Source organism: Bubalus kerabau, chromosome 19 (assembly GCF_029407905.1).
Source record: "Bubalus kerabau isolate K-KA32 ecotype Philippines breed swamp buffalo chromosome 19, PCC_UOA_SB_1v2, whole genome shotgun sequence".
NCBI classification, from domain to species: domain Eukaryota; kingdom Metazoa; phylum Chordata; class Mammalia; order Artiodactyla; family Bovidae; genus Bubalus; species Bubalus kerabau.
This window is the reverse complement of record NC_073642.1, coordinates 30,454,539-30,469,614: the sequence shown is the minus strand read 5'-3', so window position 1 is coordinate 30,469,614 and position 15,076 is coordinate 30,454,539. Positions and strand designations below refer to the sequence as shown.

The following is a 15,076-nucleotide window of genomic DNA, read 5'->3' as shown; positions in this document are numbered from 1 at the left end:
AGAGATCAATATTCAAAAATCTACATACTAGCAAAACACATGTGGAAAGTGGAAAAACACGATATGATTTATAATCATTCAGATAAAATTAAGTGCTTAGGCATCAGCTGAACAAAACATGTATGGGACACATATTGAAATCTGTGAAATGATGAAAGAAATCAAAGAAGATCAAAATAAATGGAGAGACAAACCATCTTCATGGGTTAGAAGGCTCAATGTAGTAAAGATGTCAATTCTATCCAAATTCCTACTGGAAATCCCAGCAAGCTGTTTTGTTTTGTTTTTTATTTTAATTGGAGACTAACTACTTTACAATATTGTGGTTGTTTTTGCCCTACATTCACATGAATCAGCCATGGGTGTACATGTGTTCCCCATCCTGACCCTCCCTCCCACCTCCCTCCCAATCCCATCCCTCAGGGTCATCCCAGTGCACCAGATCTGAGCACCCTGTCTCATGCATTGAAGCTGGACTGGCGATCTATTTCACATATAATACATGTTTCAATGCTATTCTCTCAAATCATCCAAGCTGTTTTTAATAGACATAAACATGATTATTCCAAAATGTTTATGGAAAAGCAAAGGGACTGGAACAGCTAAAATAATTTTGTAAAAGAATGGGACATGAGACATTGCTGTACTTGAGACTAGGGCTTACCATAATGCTGCAGTAACTGAAGCAGTGAAATATTAGCAAGAAGCAGACAAGTAGATCAGTGAGCAGAAGTAAAAACAAAACAGAAACAGATCTACACAAGAACAGCCAACTGATTCTGACAAAGGTGAAAACAATTCAATGGAGGAAGGCTCATCTTTTCAACCAGGAGTGCTGGGCCAGTTGCACATGCACAAGCAGAACACCGAAATTCCATCGAGACATCACACCTGAACAAATTAGCTCAAATGGATCAAATACACAAATGGAAAATGTAAAACTATAAAATTTTAGAAGAATCAGAGGAAATCTTCAGGAGCTAGCCTAGGTGAAAAGTTCTTAGACATGGTATCAATCAGATCAGATCAGATCAGATCACTCAGTCGTGTCCGACTCTTTGCAACCCCATGAATCACAGCACGCCAGGCCTCCCTGTCCATCACCAACTCCCAGAGTTCACTCAGACTCACATCCATCGAGTCAGTGATGCCATCCAGCCATCTCATCCTCTGTCGTCCCCTTCTCCTCCTGCCCCCAATCCCTCCCAGCATCAGGGTCTTTTCCAATGAGTCAACTCTTCGCATGAGGTGGCCAAAGTACTGGAGTTTCAGCTTTAGCATCATTCCCTCCAAAGAAATCCCAGGGCTGATCTCCTTCAGAATGGACTGGTTGGATCTCCTTGCAGTCCAAGGGACTCTCAAGAGTCTTCTCCAACACCACAGTTCAAAAGCATCAATTCTTCGGCACTCAGTCTTCTTCACAGTCCAACTCTCACATCCATACATGACCACAGGAAAAACCATAGCCTTGACTAGACGAACCTTTGCTGGCAAAATAATGTCTCTGCTTTTCAATATGCTATCTAGGTTGGTCATAACTTTCCTTCCAAGCAGTAAGCATCTTTTAATTTCATGGCTGCAGTCACCATCTGCAGTGATTTTGGAGCCCAGAAAAATAAAGTCTGACACTGTTTCCCCATCTATTTTCCATGAAGTGGTGGGACCGGGTGCCATGATCTTTGTTTTCTGAATGTTGAGCTTTAAGCCAACTTTTTCACTCTCCTCTTTCACTTTCCTCAAGAGGCTTTTGAGTTCCTCTTCACCTTTCTGCCATAAGGGTGGTGTCATCTGCATATCTGAGGTTATTGATATTTCTCCTGGCAGTCTTGATTCCAGCTTGTGTTTCTTCCAGTCCAGCGTTTCTCATGATGTACTCTGCATATAAGTTAAATAAACAGGGTGACAATATACAGCCTTGACGAACTCCTTTTCCAATTTGGAACCAGTCTGTTGTTCCAGGTCCAGTTCTAACTGTTGCTTCCTGACCTGCATACAAATTTCTCAAGAGGCAGATCAGGTGGTCTGGTATTCCCATCTCTTTCAGAATTTTCCACAGTTTATTGTGATCCACACAGTCAAAGACTTTGGCATAGTCAATAAAGCAGAAATAGCTAAAAAGAATACACTGGACTTCAAACTTAAAAACACAAACAGAAACAACACTTTCCGATTGGCAGAAAACCCTTTAGCAGAGCTCAAGTATCACTACCTCAGCCAACCAGCACATCCCCAGGGTCATACCAGGCCCTGGTTCCACCTGCACACCGTGCTCTGTCTCACATCCGTCCACTGCACACCACTGACCAGATGCCAAAGCCAGGCCTCTCTCCACCTCCATCACATGAGCCAAAACGGCCCTCAACTGTCTCCAGGACCCACAGGGCTGCAAGACCTCAGTGACCCCGAGGACCCCCTCCATTGCTCCTCAGTGATTCTGAGGACCATCCCACCCTGTTCCTCAGTGATCCTAAGGACCCTCCCCCAATTTGGAGAGCCCCCACCATCCTAATTGATCTCTAGGATCCTCTCTCAGAATCAAATTCCCAAATCCTTCACAATCCATTTAATAGCCAGAGAGACATTTGTCAGATTCACTTCTGATCATGATCCAGATGGAATCCTTTGGGATCCCACAACATCAGAGCAGATCTCATGGATCAAGTGATCCCACACTTGATTTGGGGCAGGAGCTGCGTGATGCTGGGTGTGCTGTCCTCCCAGCAGGTGTCCATATGCTCCCAAGGAAAGGCTGGCAGGCACTCAGGCCCCCTCTAGCTTGAGCATGGCTTTAAGCACAATGTAGAAGCCAGCCGCACCCCCCTCCCCTCCTCCCCCTGGCTAGTAACGGTGACCGTGCTGCTCCCCATAGTGGGCAGATGCTGGTCTGGGCACTGGATGTCCCTCCATGCAGTGGCAAAGTCACTCGGCAGTGGCCGCTTTGGTGAGCAGGTCCTCCCTTTCATGTGCTGTTCCTTCTGCCATCGCTGGTAGCAGGTCTGCCAGCACATTGAGGGTTCCTGGACCAAAGAACAGAGTGACCAACAGGATGAGGGTTCAGAGGGATTTCACCTTGAACTCTGAAGAGAACACACCATCATCTGAGGCTCTGAAACAGTGGAGTCAAACATGACCCCAAAGACATCCCATTCCTGAAGGCGGCGCTGGCCTCTGCTCAGCACAGGCACGAAGTGTGTCAGTGACGCTGACATCCCTCACAGATGCCGTGGGCCAGGGAACTTACCAGCACCAGTCACCACGATGGTATTCCAAAGCAGTAAGCACACGTGAATTTGAAATTGAGGGTAACGGCTGGAGGAAAAGGCCAAGGAAGACGCTCCAGCCTCCCTACGTCTCCACAGCTCTGGCCACTGCCACCTGGTTTCCCGCCACCAGAGTGAGGAACTGGTGTGTCTCCTGCAGGATTCCTGGGAAAAACAGGAGCGCCCACATCCCTGATAAAAACTGACTTGGGATCACCTACTGTGACATGTAAACTCTCACATCAGGGCTGGAATCCTTACACACTAAATTGCTTCTCTGGGAGTGATATGATTTGTATCACTTACACAGATAAAAAATGATAAGTGACACAGGAAGATGTTTTATTTACTTTAAAAAAAAAACAATTTATGGGTTATTTTGTTGTTTTATGTTTATAGCTCTTTAACTTGGTCCAAACTGACCTAAACAATTTACACAAAATGAAAATCTCTTTTGATAATAAAACCAACTAATTTTAACTGATATTCCCCATTGAAGATTTCAAGGTATGGGTGGCAGTTTCTGAAATAATTTTATAGAATATTAGAAAGTCACAGCACAAAGCTCACCCTGCTAACAATAAAAATCTGTTTTTTATTAGAATCATCAAAGGTAATTTTGGAGGTAATCAAGCTTCCTTTAATGACAGACATACCATGAAGTTAACTATACTGTTTCTTGGTCTATTTATTTCTTCCTATCATACACATCAATAATTTTGGAAAATATGCTTTTGAGGTTAACTCTAAGGTTTCAGAAAATACCACACACCAACAGGAAAGGTTAAAATCTACACTACTGCCAAATGGTCTCAAAGATTTAGATTTCACATAACTTGATCGACTACATCCCATTACCTGAATTTTCTAAAATAACTTTTTAGAATCGGTGTGAACTAGCACATCAATGAATACCCAAATGACAGGCCTGTGATGGTTTCACCCTAGTGGGACCACTGCTCCTGTGGCTGGAGAGGTGCACCATCACCTGTGAAGAAGGAGGCTGCAAAGGCTGCCCTCTGCCAAGACCAAAGGAGCCAGTTGTCCAGACAAATCTGTTAAGAGTCACTGTACAATAAAGTACCACCTTTCAATTACCTGCTTGATAAACAGGAGAGGGGGCTGCACTGTAGCAGAATACCACGGGGTTTGTGGCCAGAAGATACAGGCCAGACCCCCTTTTCTTATTAGTCAAGTTGAGACCCCGGACCAGTACTTAACTTGAACCTTTGTTTCATCATCTGTGATAAGAGGGTAGCCCTGTCTCTGATCCCCAACCTCAGAGGGTGTGGATGTGATGCTGATCGAAGCCCGAGTTAAGTCACGAGGTACCCAGGACATGACACGTGCGTGGCGGGTTTCCTTAGCCCCAGGGCCATCCTGAGACACAGCTTAATATAAGATGCAGCTTCTGCAGCACATGTAACAAGCAGTGACGGCGTGGCGGGCCTACTCAGCCTCTGCCCACCCCTGGGGAGTAGGAAGATGTGATTTAGTCCCTCATCCCCCACCCAGAGTGGGTTTATCAGGGCAGGACATGTCCTTTGGTAGATGACATCAGCTGAGCACAGTGAGAAAAAGTTATGTGAGCTACACAGCAGACAGTGGGATAGAAACCCCTCATTTAAATGCAGAATCCACCTCTATAAAGACCAGTTCTCCTCTTGTCAGCTGTCTGAGTATAACTGCTGACTAAAGTGCCTTTGGATCCTTACCTGAACTCATGTCAATCCAATAAGTCCCATATTGCCACTGGGGTTTATTCTCTCTGCCTGGGAAACTTTAGTCTGGCCTCTACCTGCTGGGGAAGCCAAAGGGTCTCCTGAACTGAAGCCCCGCAGCTCCGTGACCCAGCACCTGCACTCCCAGGTGTGCTCTCAACAGACATGCAGCCAAATGTCCAGCAAAGACATGTTCCAGGACAGCCCCCTGCTCCCAAGATCCTACCCTGCAACCACCCCAACACCTGTCAGCAGGCAATGTCGCCCATTCACACAGCACTGGGAATGAACGAGAGCCAATGAAGCATGGGGACCTGCACGGACCCCACAAACACCCCGAGGAGCCAAAGGAGCCGGAGAAGAGCATGTGCTATGGGATCTCACAGACAGGAAGTGCAAGAGGCCAGGCAGGTATGCGGCATGAGACACGGGGACAGCAGTGGCCGGGTGCCGGTGCGATCACAGGGGTGTCAGTCTGTGTGTGCTTACGTACCTTTCTGAATGAGGCTGCGCTTGCACAAAAAGCTTAGGTCAGGGGGAAGGGACGGTTCTCTCATCCACTTCCAGGACTTGGTTTTGTCAGGCAGGCAAGAGGACAGATGGTCCTCAGCCAGCAGGGAGGGCATGTCCCCAGGGACCCACTGCACCACCACTCCCCCACCCTCTAAGCCTCGGTTTCAGCAGAGACTGTGCCATGAGGAGGGGTGTGGGGAGTGGGGAGCGAGAGGACTCTCCACAGGCCAGGAATTAAGACTATTTAACCAGATTGCAAGTGCACTCTGTATTCTGACAAGATTCGTGACTCTCTCCAAATTTACAGCAACTCACCTGTGATCTCGTCAAAACTGTGACAAAACCCTGACCTACTTAGTGCTGGGAAAGTGCCTGGAAATGACATCGCCACTTCCCTATTTAAAGCATGTCTCTCCTGACTGAAGCAAGAGCAGAATAGAAGAAAACCCCCAATTCACCACAATCTGAAAGATGGATTTACCTTTAGCACCTGCCCCCGAAGATCCCAAAGGATAATGCAACACACACTGCAATGAAAGCTCCTGGGACCCACAGGAGAGGGCTGAGATGCTGCCAGGTGTGTGACCAACCTCACACCTCAGCGGTGCAGACCTCAGTCCTCACTCAACGAGGGAAACGAGTAAAGGAAGGCCAACCAGGCCTGGCCGCCCTGCTCTGTCCACCCTCCCCAGGATCGCCCTCCTGACAGCCCTAGAAAAATGCCCTGCACACACGGAAGCCAATCTCACCCATCTCCTGGGGGATTTCTCTTGGATGCTTCCATCTTCCACGTGACAAGAATTTTTAAAATGGTTTCCTCGAAAATAAAAATTACAACTGAGCCTTCATTAATCTGGTCTCTTTAAAACACGTTCTGACAGTAATTTTTTCCACCTGTTCTGTTTCCAGCTCTTCTTTTAAAATTTATAACTTGAAAGTCAAATGCCATATGATATCACTTATACGTGGAATCTAAAATATATGATAAAGTGAACTTATCTATGAAACAGAAAGAGACACACATAGAAAACAAATCTATGGTTACCAAAGGGGGAGGGGAGGGAGGGACAAATTAGGAGTTTGGGATTAACTGGTACATACTATTATATATAAGATAGATAAACAACAAGGTCCTACCATTCATTCAACATGCTGTAACAAACCATACTGGAAAAGAACATGAAAAAAGATTTACAACTTAAAATGAAAGTGGGTACCATGTCCACTTGCCAGGCTCACGGCAGGCAACGGCCACGTTTCCTGCAAACATCTGCAGCAGCATCACAGATGAGCCTTCGCTGGGCTCAGTGACAATGCACAAACCCTGGCCGTGTCACAGTAATCCTTTTTGGCCTGTTTATTTATTTATTTCTGTCCTTGTGACTCAAACAAAATAGTTTAAGGACTAGCAGGGCCAGTCTGTTACATACAATGTACAGTGAGGAACCGCCTCCATTCTGTGCAGGGTGAGCTCTGAGCTTGCACCAAAATACTTTTGACCATCGAGGATGCCCTGGAGTCACAGAGGCCCAGCTAACATGTGGCCTGTGTGAGGACCACCCAGCCAGTGTAACACACCCCCGAGCTTTCAAATGAAATTTCCTCTGCAAAGTCCAGCAAAACCTCCAAGGACATGCTCATGGGAAATCTGAAAACGGGGAGGACAATGACCCTTCATCCCCCGTTCATCATCTGGAAACATCTTTTCACAATTTCCCAGAGAACCTGAGCTCTCCTCTACTCTTGGACCCTGGGCCGAGGCCATGCAGATGGGGGAGATGGTCCCTCCATTGCCTCCTCCACGGCCTCTCCTTCTCTGGACCCTGCAGGCAGAGGCTGCTCTAGTGGCCCAGGAACCCACACACCGTGGCACAAAAGGCAACGGAAAACAAAAGTAATACTCACAAGCAGTTCCACAGCTGCATCTGCCTGTCTCTCCAGTCCTGACACACGGCCCAAGGGCACTCAGAATGTCTGATTCCGCAGACCACAGAGGGCCCCCCAAAGGTTAAGGACTCATAGAGGATTTTTAAATAAATAACAAATATTAAATTCCAAATTTAACCCTCCCAACCTTGCACAAAAGGTAAGAGCTAGTACCAGGTAGACAGGTGGGCCCCATGGAACAAGGCCTAAGGCAAGGCCTGCCCTGCTCCATGGGCACAGCGCTTATATACATCCTGCAGGCGTGCTTGGGCTCTGCTCACCGTCTAGGGCACCACCCATGGCTTCACTGTCCCCGCGAGCCAGGGGCAAGGCCATCACTTACAGAGCAGCACAGAGGGGAGCCAGGAGACACCGCTTCCCCGCAGCAAGCCAGGCATCCATTCTCCCCTCTGCAGCTGGCAGGAGGCTGCTCCTCCTTGCTGGGCTCCTGAGAGGTACCACAAATACGACGGCTCCTTGCCATCCAAACACCTGCCTATTTCCATCACACTACTTGTTTTACAATGATAATCGTAAAAAGCAGGATCCTTGATGTGTTAACCTTCCCCAGGGTGAGTGGTCCTAGGCATGCCCTCACCTTCCCTGGATGGCACACCCCTGCACCCTGACATCTACACACACCTTGTGCCACCCTGAGCCTTGCTCTCAGGGCAGGTGAATAAAAGAGGCCACCAAGTGGCACGAGGCCTAGAGTTCTGTCCCGTTTTTCTCCAGTGCTTGGCCCCAGCTTTTCCAACAGGCAGGTGGACCTGTGTGCCCCCAGGACATCAGCCAGCTTCTCGATCCTCTGCCCTCGTCAAGCTGGCCACACACTGGTTCTTCCCACACAACGTACCCTGGGGGTCAGGGGAGCCAGTTGAGCAGGAGATTTTATAAATCCTGAGACCTCAGGCAAACACCCACTGTAAGGGATGGGGACTGCCTGGAGGTCCTCGACTACCCAGTGCTCTCCCCACCAGGTTCCTCCGAGTATCTCCAGAGACACTTCCTCCCTTACTGCACCTCCTTTCTCTCCACACTGATGTGCCAGGACCCCAGGCTCTAACCTGGTCCTACACACAGTGAAGAAGGGCCTGTGGGGGTGGAGAGGCCAGCACTCTGCCTATAGCAAACAGAGGCCAGCAGACCCTTGGGGCCACTGGTGGCTCTCCCCCAGAGGAGGAGGAGGGAGGGAGGGAGGGAGGGAGGGAGGGAGGGAGGGGGGAGATGAAGTGAGAGGGGGAGGGGAGGAAGGGGAAGAGATGAAAGAAGGGGAGGAGAAGGGGTGGAGGGAGGAACAGAAGCCCAGGGTCTCCAGCAAACAGCTGCGCCCACAGTCCTGGGGGGGGTGGGGGTGGGGAGGGTGGGGAGGCAGCTGTCAGGCGCCCAGCCATGGGAACTTGGGATCCAGGCTGCTTCCTCCTGCTCCTCTCTGCTGATGCTGGTTCTACCCTCTGCAGGACTGGGTCTCCAGCCTCCTGCCCCTATAGCCTGCTCGTCTGGTCCACTCTCCCAGAGGCCCATCCACTGCTGGTTGCTGTCCCCCCAGCCTCTCTCCAGCTCCTGCCTCCTGGGTCTCTCCTGTCATTCCCAGGGGCCTGACTTCTTCCACATTCCCCAATTCAAACGCCCAAGAATCCCAAGTTCTGGAATCTGAGCCACACAACCTCTCCTGGTGCTGAGTTCCTTCTGCTGGTCCAAGGGCGGCTACTGTTCTATCTACTGCCCCAAACGTCCTTTTGCTGGCTTGTAGAGGAAGGATGTGGAATCTAAACTCCTTGGGTATACTGTTGCTAAGTTCAGAAAGCTGGAATGATGGTGTGTGACAGAGACCAGAGTAAAATTACCTCGGGGGCCCCTGATCAGGACTGAAAGGAGAGCTCCAGCAGTGGCCTCAGGAATAAGAACAGGCTCTCCTGTGTGTGGTGACCGACACGCTGCACTAGATGACCCATTGTCTGACCTGGAGCACATGTCGGGCAGGGCTGCCTGCCTAGCCCGCCGGAGCCCACAGTCCATGATCATTCACTGACTATAGCATGTTCAGCCCACTCAGTGCCATGTGGCCATGGGGACCTCAGTTTAAGGCTATTCAGTAATGTGGGAAAAGCTCAAGAAATAATAACAGCTGAAGAGGAAAACAAAACCGGAGGAAACATTCTTTGCACATGATTACTTCTTTTCCACTGAGTATTTTTTCCAAAGGCTACTGTTTACCTTTAGGAGGAAGAAAATGTTTAGACAAAATGTCTGCTGAATGAATGAGATGACACAAAGTCAAGGGCAGCATAATTTTGCAAAAAGTTAAATGCCGAGACAGTTAATAAAATGTCCCACCACTCCTGGACGGTGGGGGACACCACAGAGTCCTCCCTGCCCTTCCCCTAAACTATGATGAGGAAGACGGATGCCCAGTAGGTCTGCCATCCCTTTGGGTGGACTGGGTTGCACTGAATGAGCCCTGTGTGTCAGGGCAGCAGCAGTGGTCAGACTGCAGAGGAAGTTCAAGATGTAATTAATAGGAACACCTGGGGATATTTTATATAAAAGCACAACTGATTCAAACCTTTCGGAATCAAATACAGTCACCCCTCAGTATCCATGGGAGGTTGGTTCCAGGACCCCTGAGGACACCAAGATCCACAGATGCTCAAGTCCCTTATGTAAAATGGTATCATATTTGCGTATACCTCACTGTATATCTTTCCTGACACTTTAAATCACCCTTTGATTACTTATAATGCTTATTACAATGTAAATGCTATGTAAATACCTGCCAAAGTACAGTTAATTCAAGTTTTGCTTTCTGGGACTTTATGGAACAGTTCTTAGAACATCATTAATTGTGGTGGATTGAACACATGCATGCAGGACCCAGGGACACAGACGGCCGGCTGTAGAGGTGATTGAAGCCTTTTACTCCTGAGACAATGCTGCCTGGTTCCCTACGTGCAGGAGAACAGCATCCAGAGCAGGACAGCAGTGCACACTAGCACACCACAGAGCAGACAATGGAAATGAATGAGGGGCGTGGGAACACGTCAGAGCACGACAGGAGCTCTCCTCCACTGAGTACAACTAACCATGGCCCCACCCTTTATGACCAGAAGAAGGCAGCTCTTTGTGAAGACCCAGGCCACAGTGACGTGGTAATGAGTACTACACTCCCGGGAAGCAACAAAGTTACCTCAGGCCACCAAATCTATGTGTACTGTGTGTGCACAGATTCAGAGGGCAGGTGGGTACTGCAAGGCTTTACAGGGGGCACAGGGCACTAAGGGCACGAGGACTTGCAACACAGTTAAGTGTTCCCTTCTTTTGGAAATCTAAAGAGCTTTTCCAATGTCATGGCCTGGTCACCATAAGAAGGTATCCCATGGGTGAGGTGCACCAACACACAAAGAATTGCAGCCCACCCTTCGTGCTCCTGGGAGAGCACACACCCTGTGACGCACAGCAGGGCTCCCAGGTGCCATGAGTGGGGAAACCATAAAGGTGTCATGGGAGACACAGGGGTTGGTGCTGGAAGGGCTCTGCATCCGGGGAAGGGCGGGGGAGCCAGCAGCCAAGATGTGGCAAGAGATCCATGAAACGTGGTGTGCCCTGGGCAAGGGGGCGGGCTGGACCAGTCTGCTTAGAGGGAGTGCCTACGCTTGAACTTTCAAGTAGTGGTTCCCTAGCTATAGCCAATACTCTAAAATGCTTTGTGCTCTTCTTTTCTTCAAGTTTTCTACAGCTGAAACCTCAGACAGCTACGTAACAGGCTCAAGAATATTCCAGCAGAGAGTGTACGGACTGCCTTCTTCCCTTCCCTGCACCGACTTGGCACTCATTCCTGGGGTATCTTGTGCTCTTCTACATCCAATGCTTTGCAATGTTGATACGATAAAAAGAACCAAGCAAGCCTCCGGAAATTGCAGTATGCTTAGCTGGGAAGGGCCTGCCAGTCCTTTGTCTCTTTACAGCCAACAGAGCCTCCTACCACCACAGGGCACTGTCAGGAAACCACTCATCAAGGCATTCCCAGGCCTTGGCACACAGACATACATACTCACCACCGCACTGTTGGTTAGTAGCTCTACTCCCCAAGTTGGTCCCAACTTCAGAGTCAGCCACCCTTTCAACAGGCGCACAGGATCCGTGTCTTGTGGCCAGTCCAGTCCTGACCTCCCACTGCCTGCATCCTTGCCACAGACAGCGCTGCCACAGCCTTCCCCGCAGGCTGCATGACAAAGAGAGGAAGGGCAAAGTCTCAGCGGGTGCTCACCCCAGACAGCCACCGTTTCCAAAACCACCAACCCAGGGAGCTGACACGCAAGGTGACCCTGGGCTCACAGCCCCCCGTGGATCTAACAGAAGCAAATACGATCTCACTGGCCAGATGCACCCACCCTGGCACCAAGCAACGACAGAGCTATAATCAAGTGAGGAGACACAAGTAGAAGCGATTCCCCAAGAACAGGGCCAGCAGGCCCAGCAAACAGTAACACCAGACAAAAACTCCCAGCTCACCACCATCAAGAAGTTCAGATAACAAATCATTACTCAGAGACCATAACATACAGTTTTAATTGACAGATGCAAGTACTTCTTAAAGTGATCAAAACCCTAAGTAAATAATATGATACCTCTTAAAAAGACAAGAATATGGGAAATTAAGAAAATTTATGGAAATGAATAACACAATCACAGAAACTTAAAACCAAGTGACTGCTCTTTACAGTAGATTTGATGTGGATCGGGTAGAGGGCAGATGAGCCAGGTGGAAGGCAACATCGAGCAAAGTGTCCAGAATGCACTGCAGGGGCTAAATGAAGGCATACCACAAGAGAACTGCTGGAAAATCAGGATACCAGAACAAACATGCATGCTCAGTAGCTCAGCCATGTCTGACTTTTTTATGACCTGCATGTAGCCTGCCATGCTCTTCCATCCGTGGAATTTCCCAGGCAAGAATACTGGAGTGGGTTGCCATTTCCTACTCCAGGGGATCTTCCCAATGCAGATCCTTGTCTCCTGCATCTCCTGCACGGGCAGGTGGATTCATTAGCACTGTGCCACGTGGGAAGACCACAGACTAATAAATGACAAACTGGGAGAGGAAGGAAGAGAGGGAAGTGGTAACAGGCAATCTTTGAAGAGCTAAAAGCTGATGTCACAGAACTGATCCCAGCATGAATCATGCCTGGGGGAGGCCCAGAGGAGCGGGCAGGAGGAAGTTCATTCTCTCAACGTCCCAGGTGTCCAAAGAAGCTTCAGGAAGGCTACAAGGCTACGTTCTCTGAGTCTCACACTCTGGTTGTACAGGGAACCCAAGGACGTGGTCTTTCTCAAAAACTAGGTACAACTAGGTACACCACGTTGGCAACAGCACAGTGATCATTTCACCTGATTCTCGGGTGCTGCTGACCATCTGTCTAGAGGGGTGCAAGGCTTGACCCGGCAGGCCTCTCTGAAGCCGTGGCCCACCAGTCACTCATCCCCATGACTACAACCCTATGGACCCTACAAAATGAAAGGCAGGCAAAAAAAAAAAAAAATTTAGAGATTCTAGTTTACTATCTTTTTACTTATCAGTTTATTATCTTTACTGCACAGTGGATTTCTCTCCCAGTAACTGAAGAGAGACAGTGGGGACACTCCCCTCCCTGGACACTGACTGGCTGGCAAACTAGTCCGTCACCCCAGGGATGGCACACTAGAGGGGCTGTGTGTGCACAGGACAGCCCAAAGTGGGTCTGCTGGAGCAAAATCCTCATGAATTCTCATTCCTCAGAATGTAGGGCTTCCTACCTCTAAGTCACCCTGGGTTTTGAATGAGAGAGAAACACTGCACAACTGAAGGTTGCTAACATATACCTATCTAAAATTCAACATTTAAAACTAATGAATCTTAGATCACTACAAGGAAGCTGTTCCAAACATATCTGGGGCCAACAGATCTGCACACACACAGAGCTTGGAAAAGAACGAAAGAAGTTCATAAGCTTCAACTCAACCCAACAAAGTAAGCACACGCTTCCTGGGTGTCAAGGACCAGGTCCAGCCTTTGTGAAGGCAGCCTGTGCTTCGTAAGACAGACAAATGGCATCTCCAGGCACTCCAACCTGGCTTAACGGCCAAATGAGGCTGAACCATGACACCTGCCTCACAGGATGGCTGTGAGATTTAAACCAGATAGTGTCAGAAAAATACACAGCAATCACTGGAGGCTATTCTACTGCTTAGGGATTACAGCATTAATTTAATATTCATTAGTGATTAAAGAAGCAAGTGTTCATTCAGGCTTTATTGATTAACATACAAAAAGCCACACAGATTTCGGAGACACAGGAAGTGAGTTCAAGGCTGCTGGGGCATGGCAGGGGCAGGATCTGGCCTCAGAGGTAGGGAAGCCTTGGGCCAGAGGTCCGGTGTGGCACGTGTCTGCCACCTTCTCCCAGGCTGCTAGCATGGGAGGTCAAATCTTTTATACAATAGCTTGTCTAATCTAATGGAAGGGCTTTTACACAAAAAGCATTCTGGAGTAAAACAAAAAATCTTCTTGGAAAAGGAATCCCAAAGCCACAAATGCTCAACAATGCCTAGACCCCAAGAGAAATGGCGACCCATTTCTCTCTCTCAAAGCACAAGGAGCTCCCCAAAGATGGTGAGTAAAATCCCTCAGCATCTACACCTGCAGCCACCAGAAAGCAGTTTCCAGTGAATGGTTTACTCCTCCACACTTTCTCTGAAAGCCCTCAAAACAATGAAAAGGGAGACAGAGAATTAGAAAGAGAAATATATTCCACTTTTGACAAATCAAGAAAACAGACACGAGCAGAGTGCACAAATCCCTGGGTGGACCAGACCAATGGCAGCAGGAAGAGACACAGCAAGCCAGTGCCCACTCCTGACCCCTGGGGAGATAAAGACCGCGCCATGGCAGCTTGCAAAGGATCACATGGACATGGGCACAGAACCACTGAGTAGACTGTGGCCTGTGGATTGGGCCTTGTATAGAGGCAGAGGCAGGTAGCAAACACATGACACTGAGGCCTGCTAGGAGCAACACCCAATTCATTCATGAGGAACTGGGGAACACAGCTCCTAACTGGGCAAAAGAAATACAACTTGAAGAGTGTACTCTTGCATTCCAGACTATAAACTTGAAATGAAGTGCAACCCTACCCCATTCTTCAAAAATGCACTGACTAAAGTCACAAAGTAACCAAGTTGGGAATCAGGCTTGGAAATGGGGTGGAGGAGGCGATAAGCACTTGTAGGCCCAGAGGAAAGCCTCCTAAGGAAAGAGGTAAAGAACTTTTTTAGTAACATACTCCCCTACAGTCTCTGTGAGTTTCCTGTTACTGCTGAAACAAATCACAACAAATCTACAAATCTGGTGACTTAAAACAGAGCAACATATCATCCTACAGTTCTAGAGATCAGGTGTCTGAAATGGGTCTCGCTGGGCTAAAGCCAAGGTATTGCAGGACAGTGTTCCTTCTGGAGGCTCCAGGGGAGAAGGTGCCATACCTTGCACAGTGTCCAGGGGCTGCTCCCATTCCTTGGCTGGTCTTCCCCTTCCAGAAACTGCATCCCTGACCTCTGAGTCCATCTTCAGGTCTGCTCTGACTTTGCTCCTCCTGGCTCTTTTGGGGTTACTCAGACCCA

At 48.6% G+C, this 15,076-nt stretch overlaps 1 protein-coding gene across 2 annotated transcripts in view; it reads right to left on the bottom strand.

The window, feature by feature from the left end:
* Window positions 1-15,076, bottom strand: part of OTUD7A (OTU deubiquitinase 7A) — a 388,339-nt gene that overhangs the window by 358,553 nt on the left and 14,710 nt on the right. For both annotated transcript variants that reach the window (XR_008705287.1, XM_055555716.1), the window contains exon 2: window positions 11,476-11,642. The gene's annotated coding sequence lies outside the window, so the exon portion shown is untranslated. The remainder of the gene's footprint in view (window positions 1-11,475; window positions 11,643-15,076) is intronic.